Source organism: Fukomys damarensis, unplaced genomic scaffold (assembly GCF_012274545.1).
Source record: "Fukomys damarensis isolate Sample0158 unplaced genomic scaffold, DMR_v1.0_HiC HiC_scaffold_38, whole genome shotgun sequence".
Classification (NCBI taxonomy): Eukaryota; Metazoa; Chordata; class Mammalia; order Rodentia; family Bathyergidae; genus Fukomys; species Fukomys damarensis.
Genome location: NW_022900950.1, coordinates 43422171 through 43440330, shown reverse-complemented (window position 1 = coordinate 43440330; position 18160 = coordinate 43422171).

Here is an 18160-nt window from a genome sequence, read left to right as displayed (position 1 = left end):
GCTGACCCAGAGGTATTTGGGGCTAGACAAATGTTTCAATTGTTTTTTTCCCAGTGTTTGGGTTTTTATAAACCCAAAACACATTTTACCCTAAATGTTTTCCCGCTGGATTTTAACAAGTCATGTGTATTTGAAGGGAAATTAAATCCATATGTGTTTAATCTACTTACATTTAAATCATTAGCATGTTGTTTGGTAAGATTATTTAGGTGACAGAGAACCCTAAGCACCTTTAGGACTCTGCTTTACACCACAGGAGCCCTCAGTCAATACAAAGGTCACATTTGCCCCTAGGCCCTGTAGTTTGACCTTATTATAAGTTCATAAAACCAGATCCTTGAGGCCTTTCTAACTTAATGAGTCAATACCGCATGATTTCCCAATCTCAAGAAAGGAAATACGTTTATAAATGTGCTACCAAAAAAAAAAAAAAAAAAAAGCAAAGAAAAAAAAAGAAGAAAGATAAAGAAAGAGGGAAGAAGGAAGGGAGGGGAGAAAAAGACTACAAAAGCCCTTTATATCTTCTTCAATATCAGCGTGAAATAATAGTAGATGAATTCTGAATGAAAATATACACCGCAGACACAGACAAGAAGGATAATGGGAAATTTGAGATGGGTCCAAAATAGTGCGTGGGATTATCAGAAATACTGAAGGATAGAGAAAGTAATTCTACTCACTGTACCACATATGGGATCATATACTTTGAAGGCTTATTTTCAATGGTTCTTGCAATGGTACTTTAAAATTCCTGAGTGTAAGGACCGCAACCTAGGCAGATAACTACATCACACTGATGATGGTAAGAAGGGCTGGTACAAATAAGCATCACAAAGCTGAGGCATCCAGCAAAGACCCCAGAGCTTCCTACTGAGGACTCTGCTCGAAGAAAAAAATAGAAATCCTTTACCTTGAACATAGAAAAGAAGAGCTCAGGAGAAAGCTCCTATTTTGAACATCTCAGTTCCATTGTTTCTTTGAGTGAAGACTAATCCAATTCCAACTCTAATTTCCATAGAAGATTAAACTCAAACCTAATGATTGTAGACTATATACTTAGAGAATTTTAGAAAAGCCATTGTAGAATATACCAAGTTTAATTACAAAGCAAAACAAAAGCATAGAGAGAGTTTTGAATCATAATGAGTGCTGACAACCCCATGGGATGTCCTGGGGGTCCTGCGTTGTGACCACATAACACAAGATGTACACGTGGAGTGGAAAGGGAGTGGGGCTGGCTGTCAGCCAGATTAACTGAAAAATATTGGGCAGAACCTAGAATGATCTCTTTTTTTCACACAGCTTCCCTTTTCTGATTATCTGCAAGAAATTCAATGTCAAATGCAGTGAATGAGTGGTAGGTAAAAGGTTAACATATATGTGCACACTTGCGCACACACACTCACGCGCGCACACACACACACACACACACACACACACACACATTACTGTGCTGTCATTTCCTGACTGCATCAGAAACCACACTTAACTCACTGCATCCTGGTACAACTTGCCAGTGTGTGCTAAAGTAACGCCTTCATTCTCCTCCACACAAAGGGAAAGGAATAGGCCCTAATATCTGGATGATGACCACTTGCTAGGCTTGGACCAGGCATTATATGTACAAGTAGTTTTAAAAGCAATCCTATGTGGGAGAGAGAACCAACGCAGTTTGATTGTCCTCTCCATTGAGGATTGGACATGAATTAGTTACATAATTTAATCCACAAAAAAGCCAGAGATGATGTTTTGAAACTTGCCTTTTTCACTTTCCAAAACATTACAAAGACTATCAAAATAACCATGTGGAATATTCTAAAATTTTTCAGTGGTACCATGGTATTACACTAAATGAGTATGTTATAATTTGTTTAATCTTCTCTTATTGTTGATCATTCATGAAATTTTTAATGGTTTACTGTTGCATACAGTGCAAAAGTAAACTGCTTTTTAAGTGTTGAGTTTTTCTGTCATAATTTTATTTATTTATTCATTTATTTATTTAAAGTATAGGAAAAATTTATTGAGAGAAAGAAAGCTTCTGTTTAAGAAGGACAGAGGGGGGATCAGAAAGTGGGCTTCTGCCTATAATTTTTAAAATTGTTTTTCTTCTCTCTCTAGTTCTCTGCATCCATTTTATTTATTTATTGTTATTTATTTGTTTATTTGTTTATTTACTTATTGGTACCAGGAATCAAACTCAGGACCTTGAACTTGTGAGGCAGGCAGTAGCACCACTGAGCTAAATCCCCAGCCCATCCCTCATAATTTTATTTTTGACCCACGTATTAAATTATTTTCTTATATATGGAATTAATTTATATTCCCTGCTCAAAATGGAAATTCTTTTATAAATCTATGATCTCCTTTGGTTTGTGATTACCACCACTTCCTTATTACTACTATACTCTACTTATTACTATGTCATTACTAGCCATAATCATATAAATTTTAACTTGTGGTCTTTGTCTGTATTATAATGGCCAGAAATTTTTCTAATTCATTGGTTATTTTATTTGTTTTCTTTTGTTTGTTTTATCTTTGGTACTGGGGTCATGTGTGTGCTAAGCGCATGCTGTACCAATCAGACATACCTGAGGTTGTGGTTTGTTTCTAGATGTAACCCAGGTTCCCATGTGCTTAGAGTTGGGGCTTTAGAAGGTGATCATATCATGAGGGGCTACAGCTGAATGTGATATTCGGAGGTGGGGAATGGTCATTCAAGCAGGTCACTGGGGCTGTGACCTGGAATCAGTATCTCTCTCCCTAGCACCTCCTTTTTTCTTTGCATTTGGCTGCCGTGACATGAACAGTTTTCCTCCGCCAGTCCTTTCCTGTATGCCTTTCTGCCTGGAAGCTAACCAACTATGGATTTAAAATAAACTTCCCCTCCTGTAAGCTGTGGGTGTCAGGTATTATGTCTCAGTGACCAGAACAGGACTAACATATCCCCATCCCTTATTTATTTTTTAGTCATAAAAATGCAACCCTTATATTTATCAATTGCAATATTTTTTTCATTTCTTTTGTTTGTTTTTATTTTTATTTAAAATTCCTTTTTTTTTTTTTTTGAGACAGGGTCTCACTATGTAGTTGGTACTGGCCTGGATCTCACTGTGTAGCCCAGGCTGGTGTCAAACTCACAGCGATCCTCCTGCCTCGCCTCCCAAGTGCTGGGACTACAGGCATGCACCACCACACCCGGCTTTTCTTTTTTTCAATCATTAAAAAATTTCCTAGTTAGTGAGTGGGATGCTTGCTTTTTACTTCTTACACTCTCATTTAATAATGGAAATATTTGAAGTTATGATTGTGTCCCTGAGCACTATTTGATCACATCTTATAGGATTTGATATAAAATGCTTTCCTTTTGAAACAGGCTATAATTGTATTTTGATCAGCATTTTGAGTTGATAATGAATTTAAAAAGTTCATTTTAATATCTCAGCAGTCAGAAAATTTGTTTTGATTTAACTTTTATTATGAATTTCTGGAATTACTGTATGATGGTCTGGGAATTAATTCTATGAATCTCATTTCAACTCAGGAATTTACTAACTTTTAGTATAGCAATTTTCAGTTTGTTGTTGTGCAACTAATACAACATTTTTTTAAAAAATTAAATCAAAATATTTAAGATGAAAAGCAGGGCATTTATGGTTGTATGGAGACTTGAGTGACCTAGAAACTTACAAACAAACCTGTCCCATTGGTTTGGACAAAAATCTCACTGCCCGCCGCCCCCCATATCTGTAAAACCCTTCAGCTTTGAAAAACACAATATGAAAAACTATAATTTTTTAATTGTATGATCAATCAATGTGTTTCATAGATCCTTGAAAAGAAGGGAAGTTATCTTTTCATGTAGATTTTTAATGTTATCTTCATGTTAATAATAATTCAAGTAGTCAACATTCAATTTTTTAATATACTTCCTGTTGGAGACTAATTGAAAATGATGTGGTAAGTCCTCACAACCTGTGACTGACAAGAATGTTAGCATTTGTTTTACTACCACAATTTTCTCTTCTCAGCATTTGGTAGTGTTTATCAGTTTGGTGAGGATGTAAGTGTAAATAACAGAATAAATCATGAGTAGCAGTTTAAACCAGTGTTTCTCAACTTAAGTGTGCATAGTAATCATCTATGGAGGCCAGAGATTTAGCTCAGTGGCGCGTTCACCTGCCTTGCAAGCACAAGGACCTGAGTTCAATCCCAGAGTACTGGGGAAAAAAAAAAAAAAAAAAAAAAAGAAAGGAATCATCTATGAGACTTAAATGTCAACCTCAGTAGAATTGGTACTAAGATTCAGTTGGTCTGGGCTGTGATATAAAATTCTATAGTTATAAGAAGGTTCTAGATGATGCTGAAGCTGCACTGTAAATGTTAAAACAAACAGAAGTTTGCTGCTTTGTATAATAAGAAACCTGGAGCTAAACGGTTGCAGGTTGGTCTTCTAAGGATGTCCTCAAGAGCCCAGGCCTCTTTCCTTTCCATTCCTCCATGCTTAGCATATTATTTTTCACTTTCATGTTTTCACTTAATAACCAACCAACCAACAACAATAAAACAACAACAACAAAACAGACAGCTACTGTACTCTAGGTGGATATTTAAGGCAAAGGTAGGGAAGAAGATCTGTATCAGCCATAGCTGCCCCCTTGTATTGGGAGAGCAAGTGCTGTCCCGGAAAGCTCCTTGGCATACTTTCACTCGGGCATTATTAGCTAAAGCTGGATGCATCGTCATCTCTAACTACAAGAGAGACTGGAAGAGTGAGATAAGGATTAAAATGACTGGCTTATTTGGTCCCTAAGGGTAGGCACTTTAACCTGCTGAGCAAAGTCAAGTTCCTGTTAGTAGGAAAGAAGAGAACAGATTTTGGTAGGAAATAACTGATAATAACAAAGTAAGACAGACCCAGCATGCTAAAGAAATGTCACTGTTATTAATTTTTTAACATTAGTCTCTTTGTAATGAATAGTTGGACATTTGCATAGTTTTACAACTATATTTGTAACTATTATTTAAGTTTGAATCTCTTCCAATTTTGACATATTCTTAAATATTTTCAATTACAATTTTTTTTATTATTGAGTTCTTTACTATGTTCCATCTCCTGTCAGTTCATTTGCATCATCGATATTTTTAGGAAAAAATATTTGATTCTTGCCTTAAAATATGTAGTACAATTTAGTGATGTGTAATACTTTAATGTGTCAGATTTTATTCTGTTGAACTTTGCAGAGTTTGCTTATTTCTTTCTGTCTTTCTAATTGTAAAGAATAAATTGATCAGCCTGCTTATTAATCCTGGTTAGATAAACTATGCAGCTATGATGGGTGGTGGTGGTAGTGATGGTGGTGGCATGTATATTTTCTGCCTAGGATGATACTTTATTTTTGAAATGTAATCTGAAAGTGTCTTCAGGATGAGTCTAAGTTTGGATCTCTTTTAATTAGTCATATCCATTGCCAAATAAGTTTGTTTAATTTGCAGATCCAAATTACACTTCAAAATTTTAAAATTTTATTAGATCATTGTTTATTACAATTATTTATTTTTTCTTAAAATTGAAATTAAATGTTTATGCCTACTTTTGTTCTATTTTACTTTATTTTATTATCTCTCTTCATTTTCTTAGAAACTTTGGAAAAATTCCTCAAATCTCTCCACTATGGCATTGATTAGATTTTGTGTTACTGAGGGTTTTTTAAAGTTTTTTTGTTTTGTTTTATTTTGTTTTTGGTATGGGGATTGAACTCAAGTCCTTGCACTTGTGAGGCAGGCACCAGAACCACTGAGCTAAATCCCTGTCCCTAAAGTAATTTTTTTGATTCGAATTTAAATTCATCATTGTATTTTAATTTTCTATGTGCTAAGTAGTACTGTAGTTACTTTAACTTTCAGGATAACTTAATGAAGTATTTTAATGCTTATTTTACAGATGAAGAAACAAAGACTCACAGTTATGCAACTTGCCCAAGTTTGCACAGTTAATAAGACACAGAACCAGGTTTTGAAGGATTTGGTTACAGAGTCCTCATTATAAACTGTACTTTATAATTATCTTGTCAATTCCCAACCCCTCAAACACACACACACACACACACACACACACCCCTCCAGATATAGCAATATAATCAGGTCCAAGTTTGGACTGTTGCCTGGTGATCCTTTCCACATGGAAATTGAGTATATCATAGATCCAGTCCCACATGCTGTGAGCAGCTATCGCAAGACTTGGTTATGGTGTTGCCTTTTACTCCCTCTTTGCACCCCGGATAAACAGAGTCAAAGCTCTCGGCACCAGTTGTAACCTTTTCCACTTTCTTTCAGAGGTCAGGTGCCATATCCCAGAATGACTTTTATGCAATAGGCCTGGCTCTTGGCTGCTGAAACCTATGGAGTACTCTGTGTCCCCAACATCCTAAAGAAACCAGTCTGCCAGCTGACTTGCTTGAGAGCCCTGTAACTTCAGTCCTGCCTGCTCTCTCCTCTACTTCTGGTCCACCGATACTCTCTGTATCTCCTGTACTCCTATGTTTCTGGTTTTTCCTATTTACTTATCTTGAAACAAAAAAGAGATTGATCAAGATTTAGTGTTTGCAAGCAGACAGTCTGTAATTTGCTCTTGGCCATGTCTGTTGCTCATTTAGATATGGCTAGAAATCTCCTTTTGATTTATAATTGAAAAGAAAATTGACATGCATAATTTTAAGTCCAATTCCAAACGTCTGGTCTACATCCTACTAGTGGAATTATCCTGGATTTAGAAAGTTTGTTCACACCAGTACCTGGTTCTTCATCCTGATATATTAATATCATCATATCCTGCTCACATCTGCTTCACTTCTAACTCTTACTGGGATGTAAGTTTCCAAAATGAAGCTTACCACTGTCAGCCCTTTCCTTCTTTCTTCTCTGCTCACCTGCTTCTCAACATACTTACTATCAAATACTTTCCTACACTTAAACCTAAATACACGAGAAAGGGATATTACAGATGGGGCAGGGAGTTGTATGGATAGACAGACCTGGGAACCAAAAAGAAGTAGCAATATAACTACACTTGTTGTATGTTGTACTATGTTGTACTTGGAATAGTTCTTGGATTTGTGAACCAGAGTATAGCACTGAGAAAGGTACTAGGAACCCTCCAACATTGTACAACAATCTGTTAAGTTCCATTCCTGCTGGAAAACTACATGTGTTTCAGTTACAGGGTAGAACTAAAACATCCCCCGCAAAGTCTCATGTTCAGAGGCAGGGCCTGGTTGGAAGGGACAAGTCTCTGAGAATGTGACTCAGAAGGGTCTCCTTGCTTCCAGCTCCTCTGTCTCTCTGATTCCTGGCCACCATTGTGTGAGCAGCCTTCCTCCAATAGATCTTCCACCACGCTGTTTCTGACTTGGATCCAACCAGTCACGGATGAAACGCAAAGAAGCTGTGAGCCAAAATAAATCTCTCTTCTCCTTAAAATAATTTGGGTCAGCTATTTTGTCCCAGTGACAAAAATGTGGTTAACAATTTTGATTTTAAATCTCCCTTTAATATTCCTCATAATTGGTGAAATTTCTTCTGATATTTTGATTATACTTTGGCTATCAGTTTCAGTTTTGTTCAAATGATCATTCCTTTTGCTGTCATTATGTATATTTGAGCAGGCATTTAGGAGAGAGCATCAAAATATACTAACCAAATTGTTTTAATGCAGACATATGCTGCTGGTTTTATCTTTAAATACTTTTTCCTGCACTTATTAACAATTGGTAAGGTCTTATGTCACTTCATTGGAAAAGAAGGAAGAAAAGGAAAAAGGAAAGAAGCAAGAGAGGAAGGAAAAAGAGAGAGAGCGTGCACATAGAGAAATAGGAGAAAAAGAGAAGAAAACTCAACAATCTGTATTGATAAAGTCTTGCAACAGAGAATCACAAACCTGAGAGATAATTTGGAGATTAATAGTAATAAAGACACAGAAAACTAAAGAAACCCAAACTAATATAATTATAGATTCTAAGAAGATAGAATTATACAAAAGAGTTATATTTCTCACATGACTTGGTTACAACTAGCATTTACATAATAATAATTATAAAAATAATAAAATTATATATACATGTGAGGAGGGGGTCAGTCACTAGATAGAATAAAAAGGAGAAAATCCTCACTTTCTGTATCTGGCTGTCAAACATGTATAAAACTTCAAAATCAAGATGTATGTTATTTGAGATATGGACATAAATACTTTAAAAAGCAAAAAAGGGGCACTTCTCAGTAGTACGAAAAGGGGGGACTTAGAAGATGTAATTGTGTTGTTTATTGCTATTTGTTTTGTTAATAAGCTTTGGAAAACTATTTGATTATTCGAATTTTGTAAAAATATAAGGATAATTTTGCAATAAAAAATGTTCAAAATATTTATGAAGTAGAACATGTAAAGACAATCACGGAAAGGTATAAAGGGGAGGTAGATTATAAAGTAACAAGGAAAGAGAGATGAATGCATAAGGGATTAAAAAGAGATAACTCTCACCAAATTTTTTCACATCCTAAAGTTATGCTGTGGGATGGAGCACATTGAAAATTAAAATGTAAATGAATGCTGACATTTACCACCTGGATACGTGGTCTTGTTAAAAGTGAAGTTTTCCGGAGTAGCTGATAACTATTTCTAGTAATGACTTGGTGAAGGAAAAAGGGTAGATATCATTTGTTTTAGTCAGCTTTCTGGCACTATGACAACATGCTTGAGACAAACCACTTAGAAGGAGGACAGATTTGTTTTGGCTCGTGGTTTCATTGGCTTCAATCAATTATTACTTGGCTCTCTTGGCTTTGGGCTTGGTTAAAGGCTGTACATCGTGGTGGAGAGCATATGACAGAGACAAATATTCATCTCATGGTGGCTGAGAAGTGAAAGAGAGGGAGAAGGGGCTGGAATCCCAGTATTCCTTTCTAGGGCATACCACAATGACTTAACTTCATCCAATAAAGTCCCACCTACAAAAGGTTCTACAATCTCCCAAAAGCACCTTTAACTGGGGACCAAGCCTATATCACATGAACTTTCAGGAGAGATTTAAGATCCAAATCACAACACCATTTAAAATAACTTGCACTTAAAAAATACCAAGGAGAAAAAGAGTTTTCGTGCTTGCCTGCACCTTTCTGAGTCATTTCTGGCTTTGCCTCTTCCTTTTCCCACCAGCGACCCCACCAGTGTGGTTCTCCCTGCTGTGCTCTCATTCTAGAGCTGGTGTCTTGTTGCCATCATTATCTGATAATGAATCCTATAAGTATTATGATGGAGTGTTGGAAAATCACTTTTCTTGTAGCTTCAACACAAAGTGTTTCAAGAGTCTTCTTAGAAAGTAAATTTAAAAAGAACAGAACAAACTTGGCAAAAGAATAAAAATATTTTCTTTCCAATGCTCTCACTTCTTCAACTAGCTGGTCACAGAATGACATGGCATGATTGCCGCTTATATAAAGCTCCAGCTTCAATTCTCTTTTAAAGATTTGCTGTATCTCAGAATCTTTAGCCAAATCACATATTTAATGACAGGAGAGGACACTATGTGGTAGAGTTATATACAAGGAGGGGAGTTGCTGGAAGCCAAATTAAAGTGATAAAAGAGAAGATAATATCGAAACAAATGACTTTAAAAGAACTGAATTGTTTAAAAATTATACAGAGTTATTTTAAAAGGTCTGAAATTTTTGTCTTAAATTTTAAGAGTAATTTTCCCACTCTTTTCTTCAACTCTGGTACATGATTGGCTCATGTAAAATAGCAGACTCTTAATAGGTCACCTCTTATTGACAAAGTAGTGTTGAAAGTCAGGAGATGTACACTTTCCTAAAGCACTTTCACAAGGAGGAAAAAACCTCTCTAAGTATTCTTTTTCTAGTGATGTGTTATGGATCACTTTTCCACAAAAGAGTCTGTTTTTCCTTTCCAGTAGGTAAGATTGAGATCTTCCATATACCAAGGGACAAGAACTGAAGAATTTTCAGATGACCATGAGACATTATCTATTGTTTTGATTATTCCTAAAAACCAGAGCCTGCACTTGCAACTACCTGACAGCTATCATCAAAGGATAATTTCAAGAAAAGATTAATTATTCTGATATAACAAGAAATAATGTGTCTATGACAATAAATTTCATTGAATGTGAATTTCTGATGGAATCTCAGAGGCAATTTAGTCACCTTTATTTGTATTTTTTATATCTGTTGTTTCCATCAGCCTGGAAACATTTTATGTTAATTATACTACCCACAGATATAAATGAAGAACTGGCACATTTTATTCACCTTCTCTAGTAACATGATGTATCAGGTTTTTCTGAAAGAGGATCCAAAATGTACATGTATGCAGGCACACTATAATATAAAATAATTTTCAGGCTATTTTTAGAGCCTTCCAAAAGAAATAAGCCTTTGTTTCTGAAAATTGCAGAGAAAAACTGGTTGTACTTAAAATTTCAGAGGTTTATGCTTTCCCTCTCATGTACTTTGTTCTTTTGATGTCATGTCCATCAAATCATTGCCAAGATCAATGACATAAAGCTTTTCTTATATGTTTTCTTTTAGGAATTTATAGTTGTAGGTTTTACCTTTAAGTCTTTAACTCATTTGGAGTAGATTTTTGAATGTGATGTATGGTAATGTTCAATTTCATTCTTACCCATGGGATGTCCAGTTCTACCAATAACACCTGTTGAAGAGACTATTTCTCCACTGTGCATTTTTAGTGTCCTTATCAAAGATCCATATATGTGTGGGTTGATTTATACGCTCCACATTTCACTCTATTGGTCTGTATTTTTCTGACAGTAACCTACTGTTTTAATTTTATTTATTTTTTTGGTCCCGGGGATCGAACTTGGGTCCTTGTGCTTGCGAGGCTGGTGCCGGAACCACTGAGCTAAAGCCCAGGCCCTGCTGTTTTAATTACTATAACTTTGTAATATATTGCCAATTCAGAAATTGTGATGTCCCCAGTTTTGCTCTTCTTTGTCAAAATTTAACTCTTTGGAGTGTCTCATGGTTCCAAATAAATTATAATATTATTTTTTTATTTTTATGAAAAAAGTCACTGGAAACTTGACAGGGTTTTCTTGAGTCTGTAGATCACTTCAAGTAGTGCGACTATTTTAACAATATTAAGTCTTCTAAACTATGACCACCAGAAGTGTCATTTTTGTTGCTTTCATCAATGTTTTGTATTTTTCCATGTTCCAGGATTATTTCACCTCTAAGAAGAATCTAAAACCCAGTGTCTTTCAAGGTGGAGGAAGGGGAAATGCAAATTGCTAATTAGCGGGCATAAGGTCTCAGTTTTATAGATTAATAAGTTTTAAAGTTCTACTGTGTAGTTAATGGAATGTTATTATCCACTTACATGTTTGCTAAGAGGGCGGATATCTTAAATGTGTTTACTATAATAAAAGAAGGTTAAAATTAAAACTGCAGAAGTTTAAGGACACTATGAAAGCTTTTCATGCTTCTTTACTATGAATATCAATTCCATATTTCCCCAAAACAGTTCTTCCTAAAATAATGTGCGAGCCCAGTCACGACATACAGAAATATTTAGTGGCTCACTGATGTTTGTCTGCCCCTGGCTGTGTTCTGATCAACGAGTCAGCATGACATTTGCAATGGAGCCTCACGGTTCCCACAAAGTAGGCCTTGGTCAGTACTGAGGCCTCCCTCATCTTTACTGAGAGAAATCCCCACGCCTCAGAGGGTTGCTTCAAGTGACTGTAAAAGCAGGACAATGAGCAGAGAAATTCTGTTTCTAAAACATAGGGAGGATTTCTATTAAATAGAAGAGTATGGCTGTCACCTACTTTACAATTTATAGCTGCTTGTGACAATAAACAGGATGTCAGGTTGTGCCCCTCTCAGAGGATGTATAAATCAAGGAAAGTGTTATTGTTAAAACGGACTACACCAGAGACAAGTTTCCACTACAATTTACTGAGCAGTACTACCTAGCCGCTCTTCTTGAAGCCCGGCATAGGCAAGATAATGCTCAAGGCCCAGAGGATTAAAATTCTTTATATAACAGCCACATCAGGTTGGAATTGGTGGTAATTTTGGACAATTTGTGACATTTGACCACTTTCCCCGCTTTTTTCCTCTCTCTTTGATAGATGCACTAGCTTAGCTCTGTCTAAAGTACTCTGACCAGAGTATTTTCCATGCATTTAGAGTTCACATTAGTTGGTTCCTCTTAATATTATCATCCTGTGATTTACAATTCTTTTCATTCCTCTATTGGTTTGGATTTCTGCAGCTTAATTCTCACATGCTCTTGACCTCAATCTTTATGAACACTTTTCGTGTGGGAGACAAGAAGACAGTCCCAGATGGCTGGTGTTTACTAAGGAAGCTGGATTGCTACAATGCCATCGCTTTTGTACTTATGGAAGAGCCCATTAAAAAAGATAAAAATGCCTTTTCTATACCAAGGACATCTTCTGATAATAAGTTTGAAAAATGATTAAATGAGTAATTAGCATTAAATGTTTTGGCTTCACACCATAGGGAATGATCCCAGAAAAGGGCAAACATTGTGAGCTTTACACTTGTGTATAAGACTGGTCCTGTGTCTCTTAGAAGAAAATTATTTTTTAAAATCATATTAGACAAATTAAACCTTAGTTATTAGCTACCCAGAGGCAAAACATTTGAAATTTAGTCTCTGTCTTCTAATCACTGTATAGCAAGTACTTTCCTCTCTGGCTCTAGGCAAGTGATTTGACCTCCAAGTGGTTCACATTTACTTGTCTGAAAAATGTGTATATCAGTATTAGCAATCATACAAGTCATAAGATACTTGGAAAATTTTGAGAGAAAGTAATGCAGTCCTTTGTTTTTTAAAATGTGGTAACTGTCCTGATGTTTGGCACATAATAGGAGCCTGGGTAAATGTTTATTGTATTTCTGAAGGAATTGATGTAGAGATGGACGAATAGAAAATCCAAATGTGCTTTGCTATATTTTCATACAAGCAGCTGAAGAACTTATAGCGTGTGTTATACATGCTTAAAATATTGTTCAATTGTCTCAGCTCATTAGCCACCAGATTAACTGTCCCTCTCCTTTCTTATCTTCAATTTTCCTTCCACTCTTCTCTCATTCTGATTTTCTTTTTCAGGACACCTCTTTGTTTCTCTCTCTCTCTCTCTCTCTCTCTCTCTCTCTCTCTCTCTCTCTCTTTCTCTCTACTGGCTCACTGAGCCCTCCTCACTCACTTCAGTACTAATCCAAACTAGGTCAGGGCTGTGCGATGGTAAGAAAAATTGTCATATTTTCTTTTTTTTTTGTGACAGGGTCTCACTATGCAGCCCAGGCTGGCCTTGATCTCCCGGTGATCTTCCTCAGTTTCCTGAGTGCTGGGATTACAGACATATGCCACCACACTTCTCAGATGATCACTTATGCACAGTGCCAGAGAAAAGAATATCAGAATTGAGAAGTTTCATTGCAACTCTCTACCTGTATTTTCATAATAACACTGTCACCAAAAGTTGACTCAGTGAAGACCTTGGGGATGCTTCTGGAACTGGTGATCACATGGCCGCTATCACAGAGAAAAGCTCTTCCAGTACCAGAGGCCCAGTGTCTTGCTGCTTTATAAAGCTTAGCAAATAACCTTTGGGTCTGCTCTTCACCGCATATGGTAGTATGTGGAAGTGTACAGACTTAGGCCTTTATTTTATATATATTTTTTGAGGTTTATTTGAACCTCAAGTGTCCAAATCAAAATAATGAGATTATTCATTTATCTCTTTTTTTTTTGCTACCTATATTCTCTTTAAATGAAATTCATCAGTTTTACTTTTTCTTGGTTTTTCACTTCTTTTCAATTTCAGAAATTTGGAATATATAGAGAGTATTCTACTTTTGTCCACAACTCAATGACAAATTGACTTATATAAATTACCATCTGATGTAGTAATTACTGGTTTTCCCAACTCAGTACATATTTCAAACATATCCACCCCTCTCCAAAGAGATCTTTGGAAATGATCTCTTCATGTTATCAGTATAAATATTATGAACTTGCAAATTTTTAAGGGAATTAAAACTGTACCATTTTCCAGTTTTGTCAGATTAACATTTAGAATGTCTTTATTGTACTTGTATCATCCCCAGCAACAAAGCACTTTTATCTAACATACATTTGGCTTAACAACATGCATGCTTATCTAACATATTCCATGGCAAGTTTAGAGCAGGATTTATTTGCCCAAAACACGAATATTTGGCATATACTTTGACAATTTAAAACTACATAAACTGAAAAATTCAAATCTAGCTTAGAGATCTATTTTGCATTTAGGGTTATTGCTCCCTATGTAACTGTTATGGCTTATATCTAAAATGTCCCCCAAAGCCCATTGCCCTTCCAAGGTAGAGTTTTGGGTAGTGACTGGACCATGTGTGCAGGATGCTAGATCATAGGTGTTTGATAACTGGGTCAGTAACTGATCAGATTAGCAGAGTTCAGGATGTGGCTGAATGGATTTACTGAAAACACCGTGGGTGTGAGTGAAACCAATCGGCTTATAGCCTGAATAGACTGAAAAGAGAAAGGAGGCTTATAGCTGCTGCCTCCTGCTAGCCAAACCATGAACTGTTTTACCTATGCCATACCCCTCTGTCATACGCCCTGCCTTGAAACCAACCAACAATGGACTGAAACCTCTACAAACTGTGGGCTAAAATAAACATTTCCTTCTTTAACTGTGTCAGGAATTTTGTCCCAACAGTGAGAAAGTAACTGAGATAGTAACAATTTTAAACTTCATATTCCTTAATTAATTTTAATGATTACCATCAAATCTTTCATATAATTATCTTCCTACTCTTTTTTACTTTTTCTGTTGACTATATTTAACCATTCAGCAAAATTTTCAGAGTAGGTCCTTGGTCCATATATTTTCTTAACTCCTTGGTATCTGAAAATATCTTCTAGTTGCCTTTATACATAAATACTAACTTGTCAGGCTACAAAATTCTTGTTCAAAATCCCTTTTCCTTAAAATTCTTCAGATGTTGTTTCATTGTCTTTTGGCATTTAGAAATGCAAAAGAAAAATCTGAGGTCAGTCTAACTTTTATCCATATATAAGCCTGTTTTCTCCGTCTGGATACTTGTAAAAATCTTTTTTCAACACTGAAAATTTTTTTGATTTTTTTTCTTTTTATTGAGTTTATTGGTACAATCTAGGTATACAATACAGTTACATTCATTACTGGGATCCCGTACCTTCACATGATAGGTCTTGGTGCTCATTTTTTCCCCTTGTCCCTGCCCTCCCTTCACTCCCTCCTCCCTTCCCATTAATAAACTCTTTATTTCCATTTATTCATTTTCTCATATTTTTTCTTTTCCCTTATTTCCTTGCCCCTACCCTCCCCGCTTTCCCTACACCTTCAGCCCTTTTCTTCCTATTTCACACTCTTGATTAACACTGAAATTTTTTTAAAGTCACCAGGATATGTCTAGGTGCTGCTTTCTTTTTATTAAATTTTAAAGGCACCCTGTGAGCTGTCTTCATTTACAGGCTTACTTTGTTCTTCAACTCTGAAAAGTTTTCCTCAATTACTTCTTTGGTTATTGTTTCAGCTTTACTAGCTTTGTCCTCTTGTTCAGGTATTATTATTATTATTATCTATTACTCATAGATTTTATCTCCTGAACAGGTCCTCTCCATCTTTGTATCCCTCCTCTTTTTGTACTTTAATCTCTTTGGCCTTTTCCACTATGTCTTGTGATAATTTCTCTGGTTTTACATTTAATTTAGCAATTTTATTTTGTGGTCAACCTCACTTACATGCTTCTTTTAACTCTGCAAAGTCCAAAAAATCTTCCATGTGCTCCAAATAGCACACATGGCCAATGAACTCTCTTATAAGATGTTCAACACCTTGTAGATCATCTGAAGATGAATATCCATTTTAAGAGGAAGCATTTTCATTACTTAGCTCTTTTCCTTTCTTCTGAACTATAGTATTTTGATCTTTTCAAGACTTTTTTTCACAACAAGGTCCAAAAATGCAGTCTACCCAAGTGTTGAATTTGGACAACCTATTAACTTCTTAAAATAATAAAACATAAATTCTTTTGTGATTAATGAATTAAATCATAATTGAAAGTTTAAATATTCTGTGAGCTTCTTGGATAAGGTTATAACTTCCAGGTTTCATTTTAGGTTAAATTTCAAACTTGTACAAACTTAGAAGGAAGGATAAAAATAATAGAACAACAAAATCCAAATGGAGGCAACTTTACAGACAATATAAGTATGTTTCAAACAGCCCTCACATAGAAAAACTTACATGCTACAGAAACCCATTTATTTTGCTTGTAACTCGAACCCAAAATCATGCCTCAGATGTTTCACATTATAGTAGTCTTATTATTGTACCAGTTCTAAGAAGGTGACTAGATAATAGAGTCAGGATTAGAGGGCTGCAAGGAAGCTGGCAGATAAACTTGATGAAAGCAAGACCTTGGATGTCAAGTGACCAAGATCAAGTACTTTGCCAGAAAATGATAGCTTTAGACATACAAAGTAAAGTTGGTGCTTGACACTCAGCTAATAGATGCATGCACTCATAGGCCATTTCAACTATTTCTTTTTAAATAAAAAAGGTACAAATGTTTCAGCATTGAGATATTTTAAATTCTTTTTTAAATTCAATGTTTAATTCTTTTGCATTGAAGACTGATTTCAAGTATCTACTCCTCTTTCTCCTCAAGGAGGTGCTCATTGCATTCTGGCCATTATGGACAAGAACCTTAGCTAGCATCACCTTTAAAGCAAATCGCAGAAGAAAATACTAATACCTGATCGACCTTGCTTGAGATCCATGTTCCCTATGGAAGACATCACTGTACCCAGGAGTAAAGGGTGCTCTGGCCAGACCTGCTCATGATTGAAGAGGGGAGTTATAGGATACACCACTCCACAAGATTTTAGAAAAGAGCAGTTTCTGAAAGAAAAAGACGTTCAGCAAACAAGAAAGTACCAAAAGTCATGATAATGAGAACAGGATGAAACAGACATGTAATGTGTGAATTTTCTTATTATTATTCCTCTTAGTCATTGCTAGTTCTTCTGTAGTCTTTAACAATACATACCTGCTTATATATTTATGATTTTTGATTATAAGAAGAGTTCTATAGTTCTCATTTTCTTTCATTGCACTATAGAATTTTTTGACTCAGAACCATGTTACTCCATTCTAACAGCTTCTAATGAATAATGAGGTGTTACATTTTTTTAAATGTCGACTAGTGTTTTGATAAGAGAATCATTTAAAATACTTGTAAACATAATTTTAGATTGCATTTATTTTCCTTTTAGAAGATGGTGTTGGTTTGGGGGGCCTTTAAAGTGTCTTCCCATATGTGTTCGTTCTGTTACAGAGATTGCTGGTTTCTTTAGACACTGGGAAGGTCAGAACTGTGGCCTATTCACAGGCTTATGACCTTTCATTTTATTAAAATCTGTGTTGTTTGGACAGTGACTAGAATGAAGCATTGGTTGATATATGTAAGAAAACTGTTGTTATTTATATTTTAATATTAAATGTTGATGCCTATGATATACTTTAAGCCCTCATTGGGGATGTAGTCATGCGTAAGTCCTGTCCCACCTTTCTAGCACTCACCAACTGTCAAATGAGACATAATCTGATAGCTAACAACAGTGAGTGATGAATCTCATGAAGGAAGACACAAAAGACTGTATGTTTGTTAACACACACAACTAGAGACCACTTCTGAGTAAAAATGCTTGTGTGTTTTCTCTGAAAGCTGCAACAAAGTGTCATAGGTTTCAGGGTTTTAAACTACAGAAATTTATTTCCTTTCATTTCTGGAGGCCTTAAGTCAAGGAATTGGTAAGACTACACTTGCTCTGAAGATTTTGCAGTGAAATTTGAGCTTCTTACCTTTTCTAGCTTCTGATGGTTGCCATTTTCCTTGGCTTGTGTCTCTACGTCTGTCTGCCCTTGTGTGTGGTCTTCTCTGCCTGCTTTCTCTTTGTGAGCATTACAAGAATACTTGCCATTGAATTTAAGGTCCAGCTGGATAATCCATGATGATCCTTTCATCTCAAGATCCT